The sequence below is a fragment of the Protopterus annectens genome, chromosome 17.part0, assembly GCF_019279795.1.
Source record: "Protopterus annectens isolate FY-2018-M chromosome 17.part0, PAN1.0, whole genome shotgun sequence".
NCBI classification, from domain to species: Eukaryota; Metazoa; Chordata; order Ceratodontiformes; family Protopteridae; genus Protopterus; species Protopterus annectens.
Window position 1 is genome coordinate 172530010 of NC_056751.1, and position 14476 is coordinate 172544485.

Genomic DNA, 14476 nt, shown 5'->3' on the forward strand with positions numbered 1-14476 from the left:
TTTTTGAATTGTTTACCAACTTACAGAAGCAGTACATAACCAAAAACTGGATCCAGTTATTTTACTAACTTTTGTATAGTAATTATCTACATAAGAATCAAAGAAGAGGTTCCAGTCAAATAAATGCCAAGACCATTCTGACACAATGCATGTTCTATACAAATTGAATGCATTGTTTAATATGAGTAAATGTTTGTAGTGCCAAAAGTCACTGACTGTTATGCGCATTGTCCCTGGAAACAGGGATCTCATCAATAGCATACTTAATATATTTTATTTAAGTAATTACTTTACTAACTGCAAATATCAAATCAAGCATCCCGAAATATCAAATCAAACAGCCTATTGGCTGTGATCATCATTTAATAAACCTACAAAGAAAATAAACCAGGACCGATATCTGGAAGATTGAATGCTCATTTGACTGAATAACAAATAATTGATCTCCTTTGACAGAAAACTAATTTAACCGAATCACAATAGAAATATGTAGAAGTATATAGACAGTATGTGATAGTGTCACTTCTGATTATAGAAGCTATTATGGAAGTAAATCTAGAAAAGTATACATGGAGTGGCAGTAGCCACTGTTATGTCATACCCCCCCCCCCCAATGTGTAGACTTATGTGTTTGTGCACCTGCAGTGATTCACTGCGTATGTTACTTTTTCTTTTCTCCTTGACTATGTGACCATAATGTTAGTATATATATATATATATATATATATATATATATATATATATATATATATATATATAGTTTACATTGAAAACTTTGAAACTGTATCGGTCGACTGGCATGTGGTCAAATGGCAGTTTTCAACAAGTCTGCAGAATGTTGAACCAAAATATATCAGCTACACTACAGCAAACAGGTAGTGTAGTTTGAGTATTTGTTTCAGCATTCTGCAGGGATATTGTGGTTCAGTGAGGAACAGGGATGAAGCCCATTTCCTCACTGTTGTGCAATCTCGAAGTTGGTATATTTAATGTGCAGGGAGTGTGTGTGTATGTGTGTGTGTGTGTGTGTGTGTGTGTGTGTGTGTGTGTGTGTGTGTGTGTGTGTGTGTGTGTGTGTGTGTGTGGGTGTGTATGTGCAGGGGAGCGTAGCCCCCCACAAAATAGTAGAATTAACGTACCACTGACTATAGAGTGTAACAGTACACTAATGTACACAGCAGGAGGTCAGTGAATTCAGCATTTTAATAGTAAACATATATATATATATATATATTTATATATATGGGTTTGCTAGGAATTATAGGGAGCAGCTTCCTCTTTGTATATATATATATATATATATATATATATATATATATATATATATATATATATATATATATATATATATATATATATGTGTGTGTGTGTGTGTGTGTGTGTGAGTGTTTGTGTGGGGGGGGCCATGGTTCTATTTCAAAGTACCAAATGGACAACTTTGGTCAAGACCATATGATCAACAATTCAGTCTGTTGACAAAAACACATACCCAAATAACACCCACAAACAACAGAAACCATGGTTTTGCGGGGGGACAAGCCCACATGTACCCCCACACCCCTAGCAAATTATATATACCATCTCCAAGATTGCACTGGTGAAAAATTCAAATTCCATGATCTCCACTTTACAGTGGTCTCAGTCAGAAACATTCAATGGACTGAATTGTTAGTCATATGGTCTCAGCTATATGGGTTTCGACAATGTGGCTGTTCAGTACTTTGAAGTAGACCCCTGGGCTACTACCTCTTGAGAAAAGCAGATTTTTCACCTACCTCTGAGTTTAAAGAGGGTTCTGAAAAGTAGCACCCATTGAGTTGCATACTAGAGGATTCCACAGTGAACAAAAAGCGAGCAGCAAAGAAGTCCTTAAGGTGTCCCTAAAAACTGGAAGGAATACAAACTGTTACACTTTGATGAAAAAAACTATTGAATTTTCCCTGTACTCACTGTAAAGAGAGTCTTAAATGGAAGGTTGATATCTTATAAGAGCTGTTCTGCTTGCTAGCCCTCTTTGAAGAAATGTGTGTTCTGAAATATTAAAATTGTGCAAATGAACTTTAAAAAATAAGCTAACATAGTATGAATAACTGTGTTTCTTTTATACTAATTCCCATTTTATGCTTTTCTTGTCAATAAACCTTCATGTAAAAGCTAAGAACGTGATTCTAGTGATTGCTGTCATTAAGCACTATTGAGTATGAAAGGTAGCAAAACTATTTTTAAAGAAAGGTGATGACGGATTTTTTCTGATTGTAACAGGTAACTTATTTTACATTCTTTGAATTCTCTTGTGCAAACTCCCATTCTTTTAAGTTATGTGTATCGCCTTTATTGCATTGCAAACTAGGTGTTGTCTTTTTTTACTAATGCTGAAGAAACAGAATAGGACAAATTCAGAATCTTTTCTGGATAATTCAAGTTTTCCGACCTCATTTTTCTTCTATAAAAGAATCATACTTTTTCAAGTTGTCAGAGTGTTTACAGCAGACATTGTTGCATTCAATAGAGGATTGAATTAATGAGGTATAAAGTGTCACAGTGATCTCTCTGAGGTGACTAGACATATTCTTTAGAATAAGCATGGCTATAAAATTGTCTTTTTTTATTTTGAAGGATACACAGCAGCCAAATTTTAAATTATTGCCTGCAATTTTCAATGAAACTTTAATAATATTTTCATGGTTATGATGTGACCATTTAATAAGTATTATTGTAAATTTAACTTGTGTCCTTCTCTGAAGTATTATGTTGCAATATTTATTCAAAGGTTCGTAGGTAAGTACTAGGTCAAGTGCCCTTGTGGACCATTTTAACCTAGGCAATTTTGCCTCAAAGGTGAGAATCCTGTGCCTGTCTGTGGGATGTAAACACCTTATCTATTATAGCAACCCTCTACCCCATTAGTTATTGATATTAAAAGAGAGGTTACTACTTCTGCACTGTGAATGTACTCTTGCAGGCTATCCTGGAAAATGTCTTCATCTTTTATTGAAATTATTAAGGTAGCAGATTTAGAATTATATACACATGTGGTTTACTACAGCCTGCTTACCACATTTTTATCTGAGGAGAATGGTCCTGAAAAGTAGTACTACTTGTACAGAGCCATGATGGGAAACAGTGGTAATACTTATCAGAATGGGTATGTAACACTTTGAGTTGCTTTTTCCCAGCTACTTAGCATTTTTCTTACTTAACCATGTATAGCTTGATGTTTAATAATTTCAAATTTTTGTTTATTACTTTACGAGGAGTAGTCTGAAATATGCTGTCAAAATCAAGAAAAGCAGGATACCCTATCATCCCCTTATCAAGGGGTGCTGTTACCTCTTCAAGGAATCTTAAATCAAGCCAGCTACTAATATAGGTATATGGTTTATAAAGTATAATCATGTAAGTTATATAAGCAGTACTAATTCAAATTATGGGTCTCTTGTAAATGCACGTCAATCTAATTAATAGCATTGGATAAGCAAGACAAATGTTATATGATGTTTCATCCAACTAGATTTTCTTACAACTTCTTCAGCAATTCAGAAAAAGCAACAAAATTCAATATGTAACTTTTCCCCACTAAGAAACTGACACCCTAATGGCTATGTGTATTAGCTGGGTATTTCTAAAGGTTAGCCAAAGATTCCACTTATGCTGTTCTGATAATGCCATAGGGAGGGTGAACCATGCATATCCACAGTTAGTGGGGTTAGGTTTTATTGGCCTGAATTTATCCGCAAATAGACTTAAAAAGAAAAAAGTCATGGACATTCAGAACTGCCATATAGCTGAAACACCTGAAACACCTGATGTCCTTAAAGGGTCATTTGCATATATCCCATTTTGCCTCTAATACAAGAGGTTTGAGAAATCACAGAGTAGAATGTCTAGCCTTGCTAGATTTTTCTTTTGGTTTTTACTGATTGTTTTTTTCTGTGTGACCTTTTTACTCATTGTTTTAGTTTGTTGGTTGTGATATTTTGCAGACACCTTAACGGTTATGGATATCAGCTAGGTACGACAACCCTGTGTTTCTAAAGGTTAAAGAAATATTCCACTTATATCGTTCTGATGATGCCATAAGGAAGGTGAACTGTGCATGTCTACAGCTAGTGGGGTTTAGCTTTATTGGCCTAAATGTGTCCGTAAATAGACTTAAAAAGAAAACAAGTCATGGGCATTCAGAACTGCCATGGAGCTGAAACATCTGAAGTCCTTAGAGGGTAATTTGCATATATCCCATGTTGCCTCTGATACAAAAGTTTTAAGAAATCACACAGTTGAAAGTTTTGCCTTGCTAGATTTTTCTTTTGTTTTTTACCCTTAACAAACCCTCTTATTTCATATCAAACATAAGTGTGTCCCATATATCATATTGAAAATAAAAGACATTATGGCTCTTTTGATGATTTATACAGGAAACTGGTCAGGTTGATGGATCTGTTTTGGTATAATTCAACCCCCCCCCCACCCTAACGGTTATGGATATCAGCTAGGTATGACAACGCTGTGTTTCTAAAGGTTAAAGAAATATTCCACTTATATCGTTCTGATGATGCCATAAGGAAGGTGAACTGTGCATGTCCACAGCTAGTGGGGTTTAGCTTTATTGGCCTAAATGTGTCCGTAAATAGACTTAAAAAGAAAACAAGTCATGGGCATTCAGAACTGCCATGGAGCTGAAACATCTGAAGTCCTTAGAGGGTAATTTGCATATATCCCATGTTGCCTCTGATACAAAAGTTTTAAGAAATCACACAGTTGAAAGTTTTGCCTTGCTAGATTTTTCTTTTGTTTTTTACCCTTAACAAACCCTCTTATTTCATATCAAACATAAGTGTGTCCCATATATCATATTGAAAATAAAAGACATTATGGCTCTTTTGATGATTTATACAGGAAACTGGTCAGGTTGATGGATCTGTTTTGGTATAATTCAACCCCCCCCCCCATAAATTAGTAGTTTCACTATGAGCTGCCAAAGGTCAGAGTATGTCCACATATTTACTACTTTTTTGTCTTCTACCTAAAATGTCTTGAATTTTTCTGGAGTAAATAATTACTACTGCACTCCCCTAATTACATAGCAATGTGATACTAGGGTTACTCTTTCGGTTACTCAAATTCTCTTTCAAGTTTACATTTAAGATCTAATTATGAGTGTTCTTATATGCATTTCTACTAAACACATTTCTCTTTTGTTCTTTATAAAACGAATAATAATAAATGAAGGCAGAAGGGTATAACGAGACACCACTTTATTGTGAACGCTTTCGGATGCAAATTATGCAGCCTTCCTCAGACAACATAAAACAATAATCCATTAGAAATATTTCATTTAAATAACCACTAAGATCATGACATCATCATCAATTAGTAAAATACGCCTATATAAAAAACGTATAATATAGGTCTAAATATAAACATACAAATTATGCATATACACTATATATATATGGGTCTATCTGAGTTCATCGACATGTTAAAATGTCGAAAACGAATTAACCGACACGAGAATGTCGAAAGTCACGTCACCGACGCCAGAAGATCGACGAGGCAGAAGACCGACGGAAGAAGACACCGACGCTGAGAAGCTGCGATGGGGAAAGGATATGTAAGTCTGCGGTAGTGACGGACGATAGGGTGCGAGTAAGGTAAGTGTGTGATGCTGGTGTTTAGTAGAGGTAGGGGTGGGATAAGTGAGTTAGGGTTAGGGCGCGGGTTAGGTGAGTGTGTGAGTAAGGTAAGTGTCCGATGTTGGTGTGTTGTAGGGGTAGGGGTGGGATAAGTGAGTTAGGGTTAGGGCGGGTTAGGTGAGTGTGCGAGTAAGGTAAGTGTGCGATGTTGGTGTTTTGTAGGGTAGGGTGGGATAAGTGAGTTAGGGTTAGGGCAGGTTAGGTGAGTGTCGATAGTGACGGACCTTAGGGTAAGGGTTTGGGTCAGGGTTGTGGATAGTTGTGTATGTATGGGTTAGTGTTTGTTTGTAAGGATTTTGGTGTGCTTGTGTTGTGTGTGAGTGTTGGATAGGGGATGTGTTTTGTTTGTTGGTATGTTGTGTCGGGTGTATGCGATGTCGTGTTTGTGAACTGTCGATCTTCTGGCGTCGGTTATATGAGTTTCGCTGTTTTGGTGTCGGTTATTTCGTTTTCGGTATTTTAAAATGTCGATGAACTCAGATAGATCCATATATATATATATATATATATATATATATATATATATATATATATACATATATATATATATATATATATATATTTTTTTTTTAAATATATGTAGAGCACTATATGAATTTATATATTTTTATATAATTTTATACATATGTATTATAATAATTATAAATAATATTATAATAATTATTTATTTTTATAAATGTATACATTTAGGCTGTGCTTATACCTTTAAATCTGGCTTCTTTATTAATTGATGATGATGTCATGATCTAGTCATACACCATGTCACACACCATGTCATACACCATGTCACACACCATGTCACACGTCATGTCATACACCATGTCACACACCATGTCATACACCACGTAAGCAGTGGAATACAAATCAATGTTTTATGAGGCAGCAGTTTGTTCAGTACAAGGACAGTGAATGGGCCAGCTTCATATGTTCGTGTGTTCTTAGAGTGATGCTGGGTAAGCAGTCACTGAGCTTATTAAGAGCATAGACAATGAACCCCCCATGAATGACTATGAAATTCAATACTGTTTTCCCCCATGCCTAGAAGATATTACAGAATAACACAGTTACAATGTCTATTGAGATTATCTTTGGCTCACAAAGCATGCACAATGTCTCTGTGAAGGAGTCATTAGAAAACTGAGTACAAAAGGATGTTTGCCACTCCATTTAGGAAACTGCAGAACATGGGACAAGTGATCTTTTCAGTTATGAGACTCACCAACCTGCCAAGATGAACTACTTGTTTAAAGGGGTGAGCAGGGGATCTTAGGCAATGCCTTTAGATATAAATTGGGCTACACAAAAATTCTAAATTATTGTAGAGAAATAATGAACAAAATACTGAGTTATCCAAATAAGTATCCAAGTTCCAGATGATACATTCAGTATGGTGGGGTGTGTACTTCATATGATATAAAGTGGGAACATCTTTGTTTGCCAGAAAGAACCACACAATGTTTCTTAGAATATAGCTTAAGACCATTTTAGTTCAAAAGTTAGCATTGTCAAACCACTGCTGAAGTAACTGTGAGTCATATGGCGAGCTGACTGCTGTACCCAGTTTGTAGTCATCAGCAATTTAGATAACCACATGTCTGGAACATTAGACTGGATATCAGAGAAATATATTTTAAAGGGGGGGCAATAGTCAGCCCTGCAGGATACTGTTCATAACATTTTTCTATTCAGAGAAAGCAACTGCAGCCTTCTTTACATGTGCTCCGTCAGTCAATCATTTAGCTATCCAATGGGCAATGCAGCTTAATATGTCTATCAAAAATATCTGCATGAGAAACAATATTAAATGAAACCTTTGACAAGAAGATAGGCACTGAAAATAGAGTGATCATCGCCCATAGTTACAGTAAAATTATTAAAGATTACAAGATTAAACAGACACAATTTGCATTTGGCAACTCCAACTTAGTTTGGGAAAGGATGTTAGATATGTCTGTATTAGTGAGCTACTATATTAAATGCTTGACATTCTTACACATAAGGCTGTTGAGGTTGATAGGCCTGCAATTTTTGGATCATTGGTAGGGCTATTATGTAATGGGACGCACTGGCCTTTCTGTAAATGTTAGGTATTTGACCCAGGTATAATCTTATATTAAAGGGTTTATTGGAGGCTTAGCCAGCTTGTATTTATCACTTAATTAATGTACGACTGTGTAGATTATCGGAGCCCATGGAAGTGATCTCTTTAGCTTTGGATAAGGCTGTGTTACTCGGTTTCTGGTAAATATAGGAGGGAGGTTTGGAAGATACAAAGAAATAACTGAGGATGTCCATGCAGTAAAGCTGGAGCTAAACTTATCTTTTAGGAAATTGGATATATGTTTGGGATACATAAGAATACTATTAATGTAAATAAGCTCAGGGCATAGTAAGGATCTATTTCTTAACTTTGTGGCATAGCTGGTAAAGAATTTATGTTCACTTTAGTGTAAGTGTTACCAAGTGTTTGCAGAGTTTTTAATGGCATATTTACATTTTTGATAGTCTCATTCTTGCTCTTTTGAGGTGGGCAGAATGAGATTTATTGTATGAATTATTTCTTTATTTAACAGCTTATTGATATGAACATTCAACCATAGGGGGGTGTTTTTAAATCTCCTACTATAATTGGAGGATATATGGATGGACTTCTCAATGCAACTATTTAGGTGTAAGTAGAAATTAGTGTACGAGTCAGTTTTGGTAATGAGCTCAGTATGCTAAGGATTACTTTGGAAATGTTTAGGCCATTTATGAGTTACAGATGATTTGCTTTTCAGAAATCACTAATGAAAGTGAAATTATGGGGGGGTACAACTGGTTTTAAAGTAAAAGATAATGGATTTAGGATCAGATTAAATGGAGGGTGGCACAAGATGTGCTAAAGAAGGAGCCATGTTTCTTTAGACAATGTTAAGGCTATTGCAGCCAAAAGTGACTTAACATCTAAGAAGCACTTGGCATAGTTGTTGCTTACACTATGGGTTTTCTAGTTGATGGTTGGGTAGTTAATGTCACCTAGAAGAATAGAGCTGGGATAGATTGCTATTTTATTTAAATCATTGAGGTAAGAATCATGGTCAACAAGAGTCATGGAAGGTGACCAGTAGCTAGCACTAAGGTGATATTTAGACCTGTTCAGTGTAAGTTGGACCTCAAGGATTTCTACTTAGGGATCATGGGAGATTTGCTGTGAAATAATGAGGTCCCTATTAAATACAGATGCTCATTCCAAGTTACCCTTGGGTATGAAAGCATGTTATTTGCTGAACTCATGTATAAAGAATGTGGTGTCACTGCAATGAAGCCTCTCCAATTGTATATTATACCTGTGTGTGAATAGTAGGATGGCCATGAGTAGCAGGATCTATTTATTAGTTTCTTAGTATAGATTATAGAGTAGCATCACCTTGATATAACTGATATTAGGACTAACTATGTTGGACTAAGAGATACACTGCATCTGATACGACACTGTGAGTGCAAGAAAAACTTTATCCAGTATGTGACAGCCATCATTTCTGATTTCCTAGACTTTATAAATCTTTCTATACAATCTATAGTTCTATAACTATCATTAACCAGTTGGTTGATATGATTAGAAAAACCCAAAGCTAAATCTACTCATAAACCCAGGTAAATTGACTCCACAGTTTCAATCACTGTATGCTGTATTAAATATTCACGTTTCAATTTATGTCTCCCAAATTGCATATGCTTAGTTTTTGATGTATTTATTAGAATGTTATTTTCCTGTGCCTAAATGGTCACTTTAGTCAAATTCTTTTGCGGACATGCCTTATCTCTAACACATATAATCAGTTGACCCAATTTCAGGTCATCTGCATACAGACTGTAGAACAACTCAGATGAAAAAGATAGATCTGAAACATAAAATCTAAATGAGTAAGGGCCTAACACAGAGCCATGTGGGACACTCTGACTGTAACCGAGAATTTCATCTGTCCAATTGCTGTATGATACTTGCCATGTCCTATTTGTAAGCCATGCATCTATCCATCTTATCAAGAGTAAATCAATACCTAGTTGTTCTAATTTATTCATTAGTGTAGTATGTATGCCCCTATCAAATGCTGAAGTTAAATCTATATAAATTAGATCTCAGCACAATTTTTCATTCATAGATGTTATTATATTGTTATAGAACATCATGTTACGAGTGGTAATAGATCTATTTTCAACATATGTATGCTGATATATTGTTTTAAGCCCCAACCTTTCCTATTCTGACAATAGCTTATCCAGTTTTACCTTCTCCATTATTTTTCACATCATAAATGTAGACTTAAGAGTATGTATAATGCAGGGGTTGTCCTACTCCCTTTTCCCTTAAAGATAGGTTTAATAAGTGCATGTCTCCATCTTGATGAATTTCTGCATATTATCCCAACCTAGTAAATAATAAACAATGTACTGTGCATTCTTCCTGAAGTGTTCTCAGGTCATTATTACAAAATTTGCCTCCTTGCTGTCTTTGTTTGGATCCAGTTTGCATAGTTATTTTTCAATATAATCTGATCTGATTACAGTATTTGAGGTTACCTGGATGTCACTAGGACAACCTATCACCCACTTTGTTGAGCTAAGGTGTTTTGCATAAGATTCTATAAATATATCTATAATCTGTTGAGTCTGCGAAAAAAATTTAGAATCTATATGTAGTTTATAAATTTGCATGTCTTTACTCCTTCCACATCTTATGTATCTATAAACTGTTTTCCTATTGTGTTCAGTATCTTTAAATATTTTATTTCAAATCTTTCTTGATCTTGCCTCACACTATGTTTAATTTGATTGTCCAACTTTCAGTTTTTAAAGTTGTAGTTTCACCTGTTTTCCATTTCTTATATTTTCATCTCTCACCTTAATCAAGTATTTTGTTCTTATGGAAATATATCCTAATGATGTTGTGTGCCTAGATCCTGATGTCAAACATTTTTTTTTATTTTTTGCATTCGATTTCCCTATAAAACCTTTCTACATTTCTTCTGCAGTTTTTTCCACTGATCACATCACTTTAATTTGTTTTACATAATGACTATTTTGTCTCCATGTATATTTGTTATTAATCTTGTATGCATTGGTTTAGATTTCGCCCGCCATGTTAACACATACAGTATCCACTTAGAATGACAACAATTACTCATCCAATTTTTAAAGCCATTATTTTACCTTTGAATTACAGTATCCCTCTTGTTGGTGACAGGATACTAGAAAGGAAAATTGTTTCCTGGCCTCAGATGAGTACATCGTAAGCTCCATATCATCTTTCATCATATTCTTCTTGGGTGACTGCTTGAAATTATTCACCCCATATGAGCTACAACCAGGTTATATCCATATTTACTGGGTAGGAAGGACATAATTATCTTTGATACATCATTGTGGGTTATTGATACATATACAACTGTTGTTACAGTGCCTCATGGTGCCAAATGCAAGCAGGATGGACACAGAAGTGTAACAGCAGACCATGACGTCATGCTGACAGGTGAGGGTGAAAAAAGAAAACGTTAGTTACAGGGACTGAAATTATTTCTGTATAAGGAATATAGACTGCACTAGACAGCCTTAATAAAATTCTGTAAGGCAGATAACTGTTCTTCAAATACTCAAACTAACATCTAAGGTATGACTATACTGAACAATGGAAAGTATGTTAAATTTCAAAACTCAAGTTAATTTTCTTTGTGCAGTGGTTATACAATGTAATATTAAAAGGAAATAATAGAGTTTTGCCTGTTATAGAGAGAGAGAGAGAGAGAGAGAGAGAGAGGTATACTCAGAACTGTAGCTAGTTTACCTGAATTCCTGTGAAGTTCCTAAGTCTGGCATCTCCCTCAACTCTGACTTGAAGAGTAAAAATAAATAGCTAAGTAACTGACTAGCTAACTAAAAATTTATCAAATGTAGAAAGAAGCCTGCTACACTTTCTACAGTTAAAATAAAAGACATGAAGGCTTCACTGTTTCAGCCATGACTCCAAATACAGTATTAACATTCATTTCTGAATACCAATATCATATTTACAGTCACAGATGAAGTGCCAATCATGTCATTAAACTCCTTGTGCCCAAGGCAGCTGTCCTCTTTGCCCCACCTGAGCTATACTTGTGCTTATTTTTATTATTTTTTTTTTATTTATCATTTGTTTACCAGGAGAGTCCAACTGGGACAGAGCCCATTTTCAGCAGAGGCCTGGAGAGAAACGCTCAAGATACATGTCTTTGGAATTGTTATTGTGTGGTGGTGCTGTGGTAGTGTTGTCGCCTCGCAGTAAGACATTGTCCCATTCGATTCTCAGCTAGAGCATCTTCTGTGTGGAGACATGCATGAATGGGCGTACCTTAGTTGAAGGTTGTGTGTCAGGGCTGGCAACTCGGCATGTAAAAATCTACTGCCAATTATTAGCGGACCTGTGGCGACCCCTAACCGGGAAAAGCCGAAAGACACAACAACAACAACAACATTGTTTGAAAGCTAGAATGTTTAAATCTACAGGGAATGCTACAGTTAACTTTTACAGTACACTATTAAGAACAGGTAAAAAACAATATTATAAACACGGTCTAAGTGATGCTGAACCACCATAACATTTTGTCAGCTTTCTGCATTAACTAAATTGAAAACACAGAAAAGTGCAGTGTTATCACTGTTAACCTCTACAGTATCTTTGATAATAATGACTTGCACTTTTGTACAGATTAGAAGTATAAATGGATCAGTCATGGGTTTAGAAGCAGAGTTACACAACAGGACTAGAGATAATGATAACCATTTAAAATATCGATAACTGGAATGCCAAGTTCTAGAACGTGAAGACTGACTGGCCAAAAATCTGAACTTACATATATTAAGTTTGAGATGGCCATGTCTCTGAATATTCCCTTTTCTCCAATGTATGGCAAACTAGGAGCTATTATATATAAGCTTAGGGTATATGGGAGGCTTGCCCTCCACATTAAGAGTGCAAGGGGGCTTGCCCCTACAAAAAAGAAATTAAGGAAAAATTGTGATGTTCTTTTTTTTTCAGTTCATTGTGACTTGACATTGTGAGTCCCAACATTCTAGCATTCATTTTTAGCATTAGCTCAAGTAACAATGTGAAAATAGCAGGTGTCCAACAAAACAGCAGTCTCCCTCAAAAGTATAATAAATTGATAATAGCAGCAGCAAGATTTAGGCAGAGTGTTTAGTCAAGTTTATAATCTAGTTCAGTTAGTGCAATGACAGGAAACATACTCAGAACCTGAACAGCAGAGCAATATACTTAACGAAATAGAGTCAGTTTAAATAGCAATCTAAAGAGCATTGATCATGCAGGAGTATGCAACAGCTGATGAAGTGTAATAGCAATATTCAGGTTTAGGATTACTTATAGCTGTTCAATTAATGCAATTCCAATACTGCAACAGCATGGAATACCATTAAAAACCGAGCAGCAGTACGACATAAGATGGCAGTATCTGCAATAAAGTAATCTGGCAAGACAGAATCAAGTTATTTGATTTTAAGTTGTTTTATTTTATTTGTATTTGCTTACCAGGGTAGTGTAATGATCTCAAAGGACCATTTACATTCATATTCCGGGGAAACAGGATCACATAAAAAATAGACATAACATATTTACAAGGGTATGCTAAAAAGCATATACATATTTAAAGATGAAAGAATATGCTACAACATTAAAATAGTTACATTAAAATGATTTTATAAAGCAATACATTAAAGTAAACCTAATAAATATCAATGCAGAAGTAATGCAAACCAATACAGTGAAGCTGAACAATACCAAGGAATGCAACCTCTCAAATGAGGCACATATTATACTGGTTTCCCTACTGACAGAATATCAAACACACAACAGAAAGCTGGCTTCATCAATAACAGAAAATCAGGGAAGCAACAACAAATTAAAACGTAAGCTAAAATGTAAAACAAATAGTAAATGGAACCAGACCTTACCTTACTGTTATGGAGATTTAGTAAGCTGCAGTCTAGTTCTGCTTACTTTAAGTTGCGGACTAAGAGGGAGACCAAGATTTATATAGTTTTTGGATGAGAAGATATTTCTATAAGTAAAACATTTATAATATTAAAACTTTATTGGAAAGACAGAATGGCAACACAATTATTATTACACAGAAAAGAAAAGGTACATATAATTGTGTCTTATGTAATCACTGTTGTTTTAGCAAAAGTGTCCCTTACGTGACAATAACAGATTCTGAGAAGACAATAGAGTCAAATAAACATTGCAACTATTTATCAGCTGGAGTTGCTTATCTAGCAATGTGTGATATATGTGAAGCATCTTATGTTATCAAGACTATAAAGAAAATTAAATGAAAAAATGTAGAACCTTTGTTATGCATTAAAAAAACAGACTACCAATTCCCAATGTGTATATATATATATATATATATATATATATATATATATATATATATATATATATAATTTTGTTTGTGATATATTAAAGAAATTTATGTTTTCTGGTTTAGCCAGTATGGAGCTAGACTTATATGACTAGGTATGTAGGAATATTAATGGATTTTTAAGTTATGGCATTTTGTGTTAAATCCACTTTAATAACAACTACTACAATTTGTCTTTGTGACTTTCTTTACTGAATGCTAACATTTTTGTAACCATGATAACATAAATATAGTATATACCAATCATATTTAATCCTTACTCCTGCTACCAGTTGGCTTAAAACCTGCCTTGCTGGTAGCCTTAACCATGCCAAACTTCTAGTC